Source organism: Sander vitreus, chromosome 10 (assembly GCF_031162955.1).
Source record: "Sander vitreus isolate 19-12246 chromosome 10, sanVit1, whole genome shotgun sequence".
NCBI classification, from domain to species: domain Eukaryota; kingdom Metazoa; phylum Chordata; class Actinopteri; order Perciformes; family Percidae; genus Sander; species Sander vitreus.
The window spans coordinates 15,787,848-15,801,304 of NC_135864.1; positions in this window are offsets into that span (position 1 = coordinate 15,787,848).

The window sequence follows — 13,457 nt, forward strand, 5'->3', positions numbered from 1 at the left end:
TTTTTTTTAAATCCTGTCATGCAAGAACTCTGCTGCATAGTGCAGAAGGTTTCGTTTTAGTTGTGGGCTTGGGGGATTTACTCTAGAGGCAAAATCCTTTTCGTACGAATGGAAACAGCCTAGTCTTACAGTAATTGCTCAAGTATTATGTCAGAGAATGTGGCCAAGTAGACATACAGTAGCTGCTAACCCTGGATTAGTACATTACTGTGAGGGGCTTAGTCAGTATTTCAAATACTTCATGACTTAATTACACTTAAATGGAGATGCGTCAACATCTTACAGTAATGATAAAAAGTAAGAGTGAACTTGGTTTCGACTGTGCTGCAGACGTGGAACTTCTGGCGTGCTCGCCCTCAACCTGCCGCTGAGGTCACACATCCTCTGTGACTGGCCAAACAAATGCTGAGTGCTACAACTAGCCTCAGGAGCAAAGACAAAGCATTCATCAGCAGCGTCAATCAGCCCATAACTGTCACAACATGGAAGCTTTCAGGGGCCGTTTGTTTTTATATCCATTTTTAGCCACAGCTCCTTCGTCACTCACGTAGAAAACAGAAGACATTGGAACGTTTTAAATAAACATATTCATTGTTCTAATGCTAAGTAAGGGCTAGGCTGTAATCAACCAAGAGGAGGTGGACTTTAAAAGCCTGACAAGGCCAATCAATGCTGATCCACATGGAGGACGGTGAGCAGCTGAAGTCTCCTCTTAAACCCAGGCCACCAAGGCTGGTCAATCAGGGGGAGTGCTCCTGCCATTTCCAGTTTAAAAGCAGTTATATACATAAATGGGTGGGAGTGAATTTGTCCTTAACTCTGGTGACCAAGTTTTAATTCCCCTAGATATCGTCTTCTGTGAGTGGGTGATTTTTTGTGAACACACATAACATTGTCTCTAATTTATGCTATTGTCCCATGATCCAATTCATAGGTAAGAAACATAATACAAGTGCGTACATAATTTATGTCCACAACGGTGTTTGAGAAGATGCTTTGAATTTGAATGTTTTTGTATGTGTCTCTTTAAGGGCTGTGTGTCTGGTGTGTGTATGCATGGGTAAGCAGCAGATGCTAAAACTGATAAAATGTCAGGTCTACACTACCTGACCCATGGTTTGGAACTGAACTCTCTTAATTGTACGAGATTAGACACATTTTAAATGTGGCAGATCGTTATTACATGCTTTTAGATGTGGCAGTTTCATTTATTTTGCCTGCATTAAAGATAATCGATACTCTACTGATTGCTATTACCATTTTGCTCCATTTCGTGATATGTTCCTGTACCCGATCATACTGGCAGCAGAGGCACAGCTGGGGGCTTATGTGCACATGTCGATATGAATGTGGTTAAACCGTTTTCACATTAATCAACCTCAGATTTTATTTTCAGGAAGGCCTAAAGCCCTACGATCGTGCATATTAATAAAAGGTTCATAATTGGAATTATAGGCCGTTTTAAGTGATGCTATTCATTAGGAAAAGGTGAAAGTAGTGCTTGGATTGTGTAGGCCTGACCTTACCAAGCTCTGGCACAAATTATAAATTTAGTCAGAATCAGCAATAAGATTAGTCTCCTTTAATTTCTTTCTTCGCACATATGTTGTGATGTTTAGAATTCTTCTGAGCCCATATATAATTTCCAAACCAATATATCCATCCAGAGCTTAGACTGCAAGCAATCACATAAGCTGCACCCTGAATTTCTTATTTAGTTGTGATGCTTCCTTGAATATAGCAGATTATAATGGAAAAATAATCTTAGAAGCAATATCGAAATGCTGCTGTTGAAAATACATCATCATAAATCTGTTTGAACTTCAAATAAGCTGAAGACAAATGTAGAGGAGAGATCAAGCATTAAAGTCAAAGTTGCAGCACTTGAAAAACTGACTGCAGGGACAAGTGAATCCTAAATGGAAACACTTAAATATATTTGTTTGTTTTTTTTGCCAGAATTGTGATCAGGTTCTGTATTATTTTGACCTCTGAAATAAAAATTAGCCTCTTTCACACACATTGTTAGCCTAGGATTAACCTAAGCCCAGGGCTATACCATTCACACTGCACTCCTACTAGCCCTGGGTTAAATGCTTGTTGGAGAACGTGACTAATGTTTATATTCTAAAATGCTTTAACAGCATGCAACAAAGATAAAATGTCATCATTAGCTGGGCTTTATGCGATACGCCCTCAAGCTGACACACAACACACAACACTTTCAAGCATCTCCCCAATGGGAAAACAATGCACTGCACTTTTCTTAGCTTTTAGCTAGATTGAGAATTCAAATTAGCCTAACATGGTTTGAAAGCTACTGGCAGGCTGGGGTACATTACTCAAAACTGTATCAATCACGTTAGTAATGTTAGCTTAAATGCCAACCATTTCATGTATGTGAATGGACAATGCTAAAACAATTAGCTCCATACTCCAGGAGGTATACAGTAGTTAAAAGAAAACAAAGGCCCTCACACACCGCCTGTGTCTTGGCCAAAAAGTTGCACTTGAACACACCACAAAGACTACTGTGTGTGCATTCTTGACAGTCGTTTGCTTGCTATCCTCAACACTGTTTTTTGCTTAAGCTGAATAACCAATCAGAGGGATTCCTCTGACCGACAGCCCCGACGCCGATTCAAAATGTTGAATCGGTCGAAAAAAGGCAGACAAAGGCAGACGAGAAGTGACGGTGCGTGACACACCGAGAACATTAGGGTGCTGACGCTCAACTAGGACCAAGTGCTGATGATCTCCTTGGTGTGTCACGGCCATAACCCTGCTCCGGAAATGTGCCAGGATTGTGCCAGTGGGAACACTTTCTTCTAAGGAAGCTGTTGGCCTGGGGCTATGCATGCTAAGAAAAGAGCTGAGGGCAAACAGTAATAAAGAAGTGGTTGTAGCCTACGAGTCTCTAAAGTGAAACCAATGCTGAAGGGCCTGCTTTCTTTTTAAAGGCCTGCAGGGGGCGACTCCACTGGTTGCCTAAGAGAAAATGACCCTACTTCTCACTTAATTTATTACCTTAGTTGTACTAAAAGACAGCAGTTTTTTCCGGAAAGTACATTTTGTTTTTCTGTAGCCAAAACTGGCACCATAATTAATATGGGTCACGTCATGGTGGCTACGCCCACTTCTTTAAACAGTCTATGATAGATACTGACACTGAGTCAATACAGGTTTCCTTAGCCAGAAAGATAGACCTCGACAGAGCAGAAGATATGCTAGAAAAAGAAAAGGAAAAGAGTCAAAGTATGGAATTAAAATTTGAAAGCGAAAGACATGGTATGGGAGAGCGCTGGCTTGTGTGAGACCAAACCTTGAAAGAATGAGGGAAGAAAGTTCAGACCTCGGTTTCTTGACGATGGTAATTACTTCCCTGGCTTAACTCATGGCCTGAATCCTCTTCACAGCCAAATAATGCTCACCACTTGGGTTCAGTGCTGTATGTTCCTGTGACGAGAGATTGCCTGTAAAGAGTTTATGCTTTACTTTTTCCAAAATCCAAGCCTAACCAATGGGGCACACTTCTTAAAGATGACTGGACAGCAAATCCTCAGAAGGGTAAGAGAAATTTAGGATTATGTTCCCTTATCTCACCAGCCAATGGGAGGATTTGAGTCTGTCTGGCCCTGATGTCTCGGCCAATCACAGCCTGAGGTTGAGGATCAAATGCACATGGGAGAAAGCAGCAGTGAAGAAATGATGCACTATGATAGCCATGGTGTAGTTACTTTACTGTTCTGTAGAATACTAAAACGTACCTGAAGAAAAAATAATGTTAATTTTGTTTTTATGTTACTTTGACTGTCTCATTGTAAAATAATAGATGCACTTTTGTTTAATTGAAACACCCAGTAATGATGTTAATGTGGATGTTTATGCCACAGACTGTTCAACTGTAAACATTTTGTCAGTTTTCAAAGCTGTCAATATGAATTTTAATCAAATATTTATATCATATTGAGAACATTTTGTGCTTGTTTGGATTCACTTCATCAGCATGACAGCGTCAAATCAATGCTGGGCATGAATGCATAATGGCTTTCATCTGTTTATCTGTTGTAACACTTGAAAGACAAGTGTAACCAAATTAAATAAATTACATATTTTAGAATTTGATGACAACCACAAAACATTTTTCCTTTTCTTTTATTGCTTTTTTTCATGTTTGCAATGCATCTTCTTTATCTACAATCCCTGTAGCTACATTGCTCTAATTTGCATTGCAGTGCACCAAAATAACCAAAAGTTGTAACAGAGCATATGTTAATGCATGTTAATAAAAAGGGGGCCCTGTCAACACTGTTAGGAATAGGAATATAGGAATTAGTCAGGCAGACTCTGGCCTCTCATGAAGCTGTAGCTGTGTGTGTGTGTGTGTGTGTGTGTGTGTGTGTGTGTGTGTGTGTGTGTGTGTTGCACACTAAACACAAATGATATTGCAATGTAAGTATATTGTGTTTGCATGCAATGCCATCTAGTGGCAGTACATTAGTGTTGCTCAAACAAAGCAAAAATTCATTATACATGGATGTCACATTGTATCAGTGTGCATGCATGTACTGATAGATACTGCACAATCTTCTGTCCATTTGTACTGAATTATGCCCCTGTTGCCCTGCCCCCATATATGTTTATGTATCAGTGTAAAAAAAAAAAAAACTTTGCACATCTCTACTACATTCCAAAATGTTAAAGTCTGACCTACATACAAAACTTACATGTATGGACAGTGCTAATATTTCTCCCCACAGAGATAATTATTGTTGTTTCAATGGCTTGCCAAAGAAGGGTGGTGTAAGATAAATGTTAGAAATTTGGCTGGAAGATTGGTGTACAATCATAATTACTCTACAGCTGAATTGATAAAGGAGATCACATTTATTTGTAATGCTTTGATAAGATAGCGCTAAAACAAACAAATGAAAGGTCACTTTTAGTAGTTTGAGGATACTCTGTTTTGTACACAGGTGGACTTCATCCTATTGACTGGGCCACCATTAGACCAGAATAAACTTTAAGAAGTGTATATATTTTGCAGTTTCAGAAACGTCTTTCTTTAAAGTGCATGTTTTTGAATAGTGTATGCATATAAATTAGGGCTGTCAATCGATTAAAAAATGTAATCTAATTAATTACATACTCTGTAATTAATGAATCGCATACATAATTAACGGTGCCTGAACCGATACTTCGAAAGTAAAAAAAGAAAAGAAAAAAAAAGGGTACTAAACAACAGTTGGTGACATTAAAGAACGGCTTGTTTATTGCTAAGGCCATATGGTCAAAATTAAATGATTTACTAATAATGTATAACAATAACAATAACTTATTTCACTAGTAAATTGCTGTTGAACGACAAAAACAACCACCAGATGGGAAAAGGACATTTACAATAACTTCAAATGCACCACGAGGCTGTAGTTTACCAGTTTCATTGAACACACCGTCTGTGTTGTTTCTCCGACGGCAGCTGCAGATTGTTACATACCGGTGTTGAATCCTCTACAGTAAAACACAGTCAAACTTTACACCGTTTAGCGTTAGCTGTCAGCATTTTAACCGTGTTTAATCCAGCTACTAGCTAGCAGTAGGCTAACGTTAGCTGCTGTCGAGTATAGTCAAAGAATTTCTAATAAGGGAAGAAGTTACACTCTCTCGTTACTTCCGGCTTCTGAACTGGTTGCAGTTCCACCAGAGTTCCATATAGGGCGCGCTCACAGGCCAGTGCAGAATGAATGGGACTCTATGGATCTATACCCCTCAGAATCCACTTTTCTCAGGGTTTATTTTTTGTCTAGTAATTTGAATGTTGCATTCGAAAGGGGAGGCTAAGAAAAGGCTTTTTGTTCTAAAAAGCCTTTTAAAATGTCAATGACATCATACACATATACGGCCAGAGATACTGCTTTACTGCAAGCTCTGAGGCGCTTCCTTTGTTCTCTCGGAGCATCGACAACACAGCTGACAGGTTAGACTCTCCCTGTTAATACACGTGCTAGAAAGAGGTTTGCTAATGCTTTAAAGACCACGCCGAAATATTCACTCTGACATTCTGGTTCTGCTTTGGATGCCGTCAAGCAGGATCTCCGATCGTAATCAGTCCTTCACTGACCAATCAGCATTCATTAGCAGAATGCTAGCGTGTTATGGGCAACAGCAACTCAACCCTGTAAGAAATCAAAAGGACTCGTTCATTCAACTTTTGACCTATAATCCATGTTGAACTTGCAAAAACTACAATCAAATCTGAGATTTCTCAACGACAATCAGGCGAAAGAGACAAATTTAGCCATCTAGCGCCATAGCGTCCCATTCATTTAGCACTGGACCGCGATCACCCCCAGTGGAACTCTGGTGGAACTGCAACCAAATTCGGTACAATGGGGCTGAATAGGGAGTGGAACGGCTTTCCGTAGACGGGCTTTGGTATAGTGTTAACTAGCGTCATGTGCAGCAGTGTTTGTGTTTCCTGTATCGTCTGTTTCAGAGCATCAGAGAGAAGCGCAGACATATCAGTGGCACCAGATTTCGGTAGCCAGGGTTGGCAGGAAGAAGATTTTTACAAGTAAATGTTCCAATTAATGATCCAGGCAGCACATTCTCGTCTCCCTCCTTCATTTTACAGTCGAATGGTGGCTAGAACGGCTCCAGGTCAAACGTCAATATGGAATGGATTAATCTGCGTTATTTTTTTTTAACGCGTTATTTTTTCTCAGATTAATTAACTGAAATGAACGCGTTATTTTGACAGCCCTAATATAAATATCTGCAGCACAGTGGCTCAGTGGTTAGCACTCTCGCCTCACAGCAAGAAGGCACTGGATTGGTTTAAAGATGACTCCCATCAAGACATTCCTCCCTTTTTAGACTCACACAACTTGTAGTGACAGATATATGTGATGGGTTCACACAGCCATGTTAAGGGTATGCATCACAACAGTGTGTGATAATTTCAATCCCCCGTACTGCACCTAGCAGTGTACATCTGCTGCTGGGTTTGATACCCTGCTGTTGATACCACCTTTGGCCAATTATATTATGTAAAGTGGCTGGATTAGTATTTCATAATGGGCCATAAAAACTGCACCCCTTTTGTTGCCTGGACTTCATGACGTCCGAAAGGCTTACATTTGTATCACCTTAACAAGGACGTTACTTGCATGCCCTGGACCTTCCTTCACCCCAGACTGGTTAGAAATTAAATAAGAACGTATTCTTTGCCTTGTCATCTGAAAGACAGTAGTTCTACTGCCTGGAAAGTGTTGCATGAAACGAAAGTCTTTACTAATGCCCACATTACTATTCCATAAACGTAGGAACACAGGCAGAAACAAATACTTAAAGCAAAAGAAATAGAGAATTCCATCATATTCAGCTTAAGTTATAGGGATAAACACTATATTTACTTTGACTCACCCTGATGCCAGACTGTATAACTGGCAGCTTATAAAACTTGTTGCAATAAACAAGCCTACAATATTTCCACTTCTCATAAGTTACTGGGCACTGGGAAACAAACCAAATGCAACTTTGTCCCAGTGCTGCAGGCAGAAGTTGTGAGTTCACCTGTCCTACTTCGGTGCCAACCCATACACACTCAAGTTGTCCTTTTCAAACTAAGCACTCTGGCAGAGCTTAATGAGGTGCCTGTAACTGCTTTCAAGCAAGGGAAACATCTTGGAGTTTGGCATGGCAGTGTAAAAGGACTTTACCAAAAAAAGTATTTAGAGTTACAGTTAAAACCCCATTAGGTAATTTTCAGTGCACTCCAAAATGCCCTACAGCATATTTGTTTCATAAACCAAATAGCTGTTTGTACAACCAATATAATAGAATACAATAGAATAGGAATCGAGGAAGGGATGAAGACCCTGCCCGGAGGAAGCCCGGGGCCCCCGTCTGGAGCCAGGCCCAGATGGAGGGCTCGTCAGCGAGCGTCTGGTGGCCGGGTTTGCCACGGAGCCCGGCCGGGCACAGCCCGAAAAAGCTACGTGGCGGACATCCCTCCATCCCATGGGCCCACCACCTGTGGGAGGAACCGCTGGGGTCGGGTGCGCTGCCACATGGGTGGCAGTGAAGGTCAGGGGCCTCGACGGACCAGACCCGGGCAGCAGAGGCTGGCTCTGGGGACGTGGAATGTCACCTCTCTGTGGGGGAAGGAGCCGGAACTTGTGCGGGAGGTGGAGCGCTACCGGTTAGATCTGGTGGGGCTTACCTCTACGCACAGTCTTGGTTCTGGAACCATACTCCTGGATAGGGGTTGGACTCTTTTCTTCTCTGGAGTTGCCCAGGGTGTGAGGCGCCGGGCAGGGTGTGGGGATACTCACAAGCCCCCGGCTGAGCGCCGCTACGTTGGAGTTTAACCCGGTGGACGAGAGGGTCGCCTCCCCTACGCCTGCGGGTTGTGGGGGAAAAACTCTGACTGTTGTTTGTGCATATGCACCAAACAAGAGTTCAGAGTATTTGACCTTCTTGGAGACCTTGAGTGGAGTCCTGCATGGGGCTCCAGTTGGGGACTCCATAGTTCTGCATGCACGTGGGTAATGATGGAGACACATGGAGAGGCGTGATTGGGAGGAACGGCCTCCTTGATCTAAACCAGAGTGGTTGTTTGTTGTTGGACTTCTGTGCTAGTCATGGATTGTCTATAACGAACACCATGTTCGAACATAGGGATGCTCATAAGTGTACTTGGTACCAGAGCACCCTAGGCCAAAGGTCAATGATCGATTTTATAATCATTTCATCTGATCTGAGGCCATATGTTTTGGACACTCGAGTGAAGAGAGAGGCGGAGCTGTCAACCGATCACCATCTGGTGGTGAGTTGGGTCAGGGGGTGGGGGAAGACTCTGGACAGACCTGGTAAGCCCAAACCGGGTAGTGCGGGTAAATTGGGAACGTCTGGAGGAGGCCCCTGTCCGACAGACTTTCAACTCACACCTCCGGCGGAGCTTTTCGTGCATCCCTGTGGAGGCTGGGGGCATTGAACCCGAGTGGACAATGTTCAAAGTTTCCATTGCTGAAGCTGCGGTGAGGAGCTGTGGTCTTAGGGTCTTAGGTGCCTCAAGGGGCGGTAACCCACGAACACCGTGGTGGACACCGGTGGTCAGGGAAGCCGTCCGACTGAAGAAGGAGTCTTTCCGGGATATGTTATCCCAGACGACTCCGGAGGCAGTTGCAAGGTACCGAAGGGCTCGAAGGGCTGCAGCCTCTGCCGTGAAAGAGGCAAAGCAGCGTGTGTGGGAGAAGTTCGGAGAAGACATGGAGAAGGACTTTCGGTCGGCACCAAGGTACTTCTGAAAACCGTTCGCCACCTCAGGAGGGGGGAAGGGGGAACCATCCAAGCTGTGTACAGTAAGGATGGGACGCTGTTGACCTCAACTGAGGAGGTAATAGGGCGGTGGAAGGAGCACTTTGAGGAACTCCTAAATCCGACTAATACGCCTCTATGGTAGAGGCAGAGCTGGAGGATGAGGGGGGATTGGCATCAATTTCCCTGGTGGAGGTTGCTGAGGTAGTTAAACAACTCCACAGTGGCAAAGCCCCAGGAATTTGATGAGATCCGTCCAGAAATGCTTAAAGCTCTGGGTGTGGAGGGGTTGTCTTGGTTGACACGCCTCTTCAACATTGCGTGGAAGTCTGGGGACGGTGCCTAAGGAGTGGCAGACCGGGGTGGTGGTTCCCTTTTAAAAAGGGGGGACCAGAGGGTGTGTGCCAATTACAGGGGTATCACACTTCTCAGCCTCCCCGGTAAAGTCTACTCCAAGGTGCTGGAAAGGAGGGTTCGGTCGATAGTCGAATCTCAGGTTGAAGAGGAACAATGCGGATTCCGCCCTGGTCGTGGAACAACGGACCAGATCTTTACTCGCAAGGATCCTGGAGGGAGCCTGGGAGTATGCCCAACCAGTCTACCTGTGTTTTGTGGATCTGGAGAAGGCGTATGACCGGGTGCCCCGGGAGATACTGTGGGAGGTGCTGCGGGAGTACGGGGGTGAGGGGGTCCCTTCTCAGGGCCATCCACCTCTGTACGACCAAAGCGAGAGCTGTGTCCGGGTTCTTGGCAGTAAGTCGGACTCGTTTCAGGTGTTTTCAGGTTTGTAGTATTTATGGACAGGATATCGAGGCGTAGTCGGGGTGGAGAGGGGGTTGCAGTTCGGTGGGCTGGGGATCTCATCGCTGCTTTTTGCAGATGATGTGGTCCTGATGGCATCATCGGCCTGTGACCTTCAGCACTCACTGGATCGGTTCGCAGCCGAGTGTGAAGCGGCTGGGATGAGGATCAGCACCTCTAAATCGGAGGCCATGGTTCTCAGCAGGAAACCGATGGAGTGCCTTCTCCAGGTAGGGAATGAGTCCTTACCCCAAGTGAAGGAGTTCAAGTACCTTGGGGTCTTGTTCGCGAGTGAGGGGACAATGGAGCGGGAGATTGGTCGGAGAATCGGCACAGCAGGTGCGGTATTACATTCAATTTATTGCAATCGTTAGATGATGAAAAGAGAGCTGAGCCAGAAGGCAAAGCTCTCAATCTACCGGTCAGTTTTTTGTTCCTACCCTCACCTATGGTCATGAAGGCTGGGTCATGACCGAAAGAACAAGATCCAGGGTACAAGCGGCCGAAATGGGTTTCCTCAGGAGGGTAGCTGGCGTCTCCCTTAGAGATAGGGTGAGAAGCTCAGTTATCCGTGAGGAGCTCGGAGTAGAGCCGCTGCTCCTTTGCGTCGAAAGGAGCCAGTTGAGGTGGTTCGGGCATCTGGTAAGGATGCCCCCTGGGCGCCTCCCTAGGGAGGTGTTCCAGGCACGTCCAGCTGGGAGGAGGCCTCGGGGGAGACCCAGGACTAGGTGGAGGGATTATATCTCTAACCTGGCCTGGGAACGCCTCGGGATCCCCCAGTCGGAGCTGGTTAATGTGGCCCGGGAAAGGGAAGTTTGGGGTCCCCTGCAGGAGCTGCTACCCCCGCGACCCGACCCCGGATAAGCGGATGAAGATGGATGGATGGAGAATAGGTCTTTATTGTCATTGTCACAGGTACAATGGAATTTAAAGTGCTCTCCAGGATTCTTTTCAGTGCTGTTGTTTTTAGAGAGTGCCATTGTTAATGTGTAGATGCTTAAAAGGAACCCACAATATCAATGTCAAGAATAAATAGGCCAAGGTATATAATATATAGGTAAATGTTTACTGAAACAAAAATATAGAAAAATAAATTAATCTTAATTCATTGATTGATAGGATTCTTTTCAATGTTCAGCGTCAGAAATATGTATACAAATGCAAGGAGGCAACAACAACAACAAACTCTCTGACTTTGGTTTCGTGTTAGCCTTCATTGTGCTTTAGTTAAACTTCAGTAAGAATACATTAGAGACTGCACATTTAATTGCCCGTTATTATTAAAAAATGAAATAGCAATTATAGTGATAATATATTTATGACACTATGCTGCAGCCATTACTATTTGGTATTAATCATTCAGTTGTATAAATAAATTATTATTACAACACCAGCAACACATGACCTTTATCACTTGTTTGTCTGCAAACTCAACACAGTCTCACTCCCTTCTCGTCAAATGTGTGACGCATGGTCAAGTAACCCTGGCGTTAATTTTCAACGCCAGGGGGGTACCTGTCGCGTTATTTTTCGACGAGGGGGTCCGTCAGATAGACATTCATGTTAATCCCTCACCGTAATAAAGTTTAAAAACATCCACGGAAGTGACGTAGTAATGACCTCATCTGTGAAAGAATGTTGCACGTGAGAATTTACACAATAAAATACCAATAATGAAAAAATAGTGTTTTATGCTAACCACTTTGATTTGCCTTATATATACTATATAAAAAACCTACAGTTGAGTGTTTAGAACTACAGCCTAATGGCTTGTTTGACTAATTAGCATTTGTTTTAACTTGTAGGCCTACTGTTGTGAAAAACAATAAATTATAGGTATACAAAGAGAAGCATTTTTTATTTTATTTTCCATACATACTTATTTAAAAACGCAATTTCCTAATTTTGCAGTTGATGACTATTAATAGCAAATACTAAAGGGAAAAAAAAAACATGAGCATATTTGTGTGTGGGACTTAGTTTGATTTAGCATCACACTGCATCATTAGTTGTTTTAAATAAATGACTTTTTAGAAATATCAATTTATGGTAGGCCTAACATATTAATTATTATATTCAGAAGATGATCCTTATATCAATCACTACGGTTACAGCTTGTAGCCATCCTAACCTGTGTAGCCTTTACTGAGACTACCTTTTCAAAATTAAGAAGGGACTAGGTTTAGGTTTAGCATTTTCAGGAAATTAAAAAGTTAATCAGATTGTTGCTGAGGTTTTTCTTCACAGAGTAAGTACTCTGTACTCAGTATATGTACTGTATATACAACTGTATGTACTGTATATACAACATGTGTTTGTATATACAACATGTGTTTTGGCATTTTTGACACACTTCTACCTCAGCCTACATACTGCACACAGACAAAACTCACACATCTCATTCAACCATTTCACAAGCTGAGGAAAGGGTCGTGACATGGGTCAGAGGCTATCAGAGGTCATAAATGATGAACCAATCCATCGGCTCTGCTCCTATAGGCACCTTGGTGTTCACATGGACAACACCTTTGGCTGGAAGGCCCGTGTTCAAAGTGTGTGTTATCATTTAGCGCAGACACTCACGGTGAGTCAGAGGGTTTATGTTATACAAGGCTGCATTACAGAGCATATTAATATGACTGTCATGAAGGTTGTGAAGAGGCATAGAAACCAGTCTCTCCTGGCAAGCACAGATAATATGGTCTGATCTATCTTTATTCTCCATGCCAAGTATGAGCTCTTATCATCTGGCAGAAGATATGGGTAAACCTACCTACCTCAATTAAAACTTTAAATAATGTTGCTTGAGGCTGCAGGGGAATAGCTTCATGATATATTATATGGTTGTGTGTTGCTCTTGTCACTATTTGTGAAAGATGAACAACAGATTGTGGCTGATAATGTGCTTCAGTCTGGCTACATATCACTTTGTTTATGTTGTTTTTTTATTGTAAGTCATCATCTGTATGATAAAACAATATGTCAAGTGTTATGTGTGAGGCATTTGAACTCAAGGCAGATATCCCTGGGGACAATAAAGTATCGACTGCAACATGGTCTCCATGATGTGTGAAAATTAAAATGTTGTCGTAGGACTATAGCAAACACATCGTTGGAAAGGTCTCAACCTCAACAGTAATATATGTCAGTCTGAAGAGGCTACATTACTCCTGCTTTGAAATATTGACCTCTGAACCTTGAACCCAGTCCATCTTTGAAGGCTTGTCATTTAGCAACAGAAGGTGCTACACACATAGGACCAGCTGTTATAGAAAGCTCTGGACCTCAGCTCTCATGTAGATATGGTCACCAAAGTTGACCCACTGTAAGCACTG